This window comes from Chrysochloris asiatica, unplaced genomic scaffold (genome assembly GCF_000296735.1).
Source record: "Chrysochloris asiatica unplaced genomic scaffold, ChrAsi1.0 scaffold00008, whole genome shotgun sequence".
Classification (NCBI taxonomy): domain Eukaryota; kingdom Metazoa; phylum Chordata; class Mammalia; order Afrosoricida; family Chrysochloridae; genus Chrysochloris; species Chrysochloris asiatica.
The window spans coordinates 13,062,189-13,064,924 of NW_006408526.1; positions in this window are offsets into that span (position 1 = coordinate 13,062,189).

Genomic DNA, 2,736 nt, shown 5'->3' on the forward strand with positions numbered 1-2,736 from the left:
AAGATCTTTTTTAATGTTGGCATTATATCAAAAACATCACAATTTACTACTTCGAGGTATAATATCTGGAGACTGGAATTTCTCCTTCTATCTAGGATACAGAAACTTAAAAGCAGTACCACTCTCAATATAACAATGAAAAAACATCTGCTTGCACCACACAATCATAAGGCCAAAGGTAGCCTAGCAGGGAGGTATTGAACTCCTGGAATTCCTGTATAAAATGAAGTTCACTTTCACCTTCAGGCACTTTCCTATATGCACTCTGCATCTGATAAAACTAAAGGCAGAGACTGAGGCCAAGTAGGGCCTATGGAAGATGACAAAGTAGGCACAGAGATTTGGCTAGAATGATTTGAATTTGTCTGAATTACTGTTACTGTATGTTTCAAGTTGGAATGAATAAAAAGAGGTATATTTAGGAGATTTGGAGAACAGCAATTAACATTGCTGTTAATTGAATAATTAAAATTAAATACAAACAGCTATTTTATCTTTTTCTGGATCCTTTTTGGCTTCCATAATTTGTTAAGGTCAAATCCTATAACAAATGCATGTGGTTACTATTGTTATTAAGTGCCAATGAGTCTATTCTGATTCATAGTGACTCTGTATAGAGTTTCTGAGAATGTAAACCTTTATGGGAGTATAACACCTCATCTTTTTCCCACGGAGCAGCGTTGGGCAAAACTCACTGACCTTGTGGTTCAGTCTAGTGCTTATACTGCAGAGCACCATCCTTTCTAAAAATCTGTATGTACAAGTATATTCATGATTTCCTACTGATATCTCCAATTTCAATCCAGTAACAGTGTGTATTCTATTCAGCACTATTTTCATATTCATTCCCTTATCACTCCTGCATCAGTAATAATATTGTCTTTCATTCCTCTCAGTGTATTTAAGCAATTGCTAAAACCTAGATTACATAGAACCTCAATTCAATTTTTATAACCCATATCACTACGCAAAGCAAACTTATTAACTAGAGTAAATAGCTTTTTTATAATTTCTTTTTTGAGTAAAAATTGACATATGAGGTGACAAACCTTTAAAATATAATTTGATGAGTTTTTAAATGCAACTACCTCTATAACCTATATTCCTATTAAGATAGAGTCTAATTTTATCAAACAGTAAGATTCCTTGAATTTTTTGTGTTAGTCAATCCCCCCCTAAAAGCAACCACTAATATGATTTTTTTTATCATAGATTAGATTAGTCTATAATATAATTTTGATATTCTGATCTGACACTTTATGATAAATAGTGCACTTCTTACTGCAAGGTTGGTGGTTCAAACCCATCAGCAGCTCCTTGGAAACCATGAACAGGGTTGCTATGAATCTGAACCAACTTTACAGCATTTAACAACAACAAAAGTATAATATAATTTTATGTGAATGAATCATATAATATGTATTCTTCAATGTTCAGTTTCTTTCATTTAACAGAATGAATGAGACAATCATCGAGAATTGTATATTAGTAACTTAATATCCTTGAATAATATTTGATGAAATGAATATACTACTATTTGTTCATCTTTCACCTGTTGATAGACATTTAGATTTCTTGGTTCTAATGAATATTAATATATAGTTATTATATAGTCACATTTTTATTTACCTTGTGCAAATAATCTAGGAATATAATTGTTGGACCATAGAGCATATGAATATTAAACTTTATGTTAAATTGCCAAACACTTTCTGAAAGTCTTATTTAAACTCCTCCCAGCAGTAACGAGGACTTGAAATAATTACTAATGAAGATCGAAGACTGCACCTCTAAAAAAAAAAACTCCAAAAAAATCTCACAACTGAACCAAAAATAACATCATGATAAATGGAGAAAAGATTGGAGTTTTCAAATACTTCATTTTTCTTGGGTTCACAATTAATGTTTATGGAAGCAGAAGTCAAGAAATCACAGGATGAATTGCATTAGGCGTGTTGTTGTTAAGCATCACTGAGTTGGTTCCAACTCATAGAGACCCTGTATAGAGTTTGTGACGAGCAGTTGGTGAGCTTGAATCACCAATATGGTGGTTCAAACTTACTTTACAGTCCAGCACATTAATCCACAGCACAACACCAGGACTGCATTACACAGATCTGCTCCAAATAACTTCACTGAAGTGTTCAAGAGCTAAGATGTCTCTTTGAGAACTAAGGTGTGCCTGAACCAAGTTGTGATACATTTAATCATTTCATATGTATGTTAAGTTGGACAGCGTATAAAGACGACATAGAAGAATAATTGCATTTGAATTATGGTGTTGGGAAAGAATGTTGAAACTACCATAGACTACCAGAAGAACAAAACAAATCAGTCTTGGAAGAAATATAGCCAGAATGCTACTAAGAAGAGAGGATGGAGACTTTGTCTTTCTTACTTCAAACATGTTTTCAGAAGGGACCAGTTCTTGGAGAAGGGCATGATACTTGGTAAAGAGGAGGGTCATGAAAAACAGGAAGCCCCCATGGGATGGATTGACAGCAACAATGGACTCAAACATAACAACAATTTGATGTTGGAGCCCAATGAGGATTGCGCAGTACCTAGCAGTGTTGTGCATAGGGTATGTGAATGGACTCAACAGCATCTAACAACAACCAGTAATTAATTACAGGAATTCTGACATCAATCATTTTAATTGATTTGCTGAAATTGTAATTTGCTTGGTCCCCAAAATCAATAACCTTAAACACATTTTCATGTGATATTGCTCTT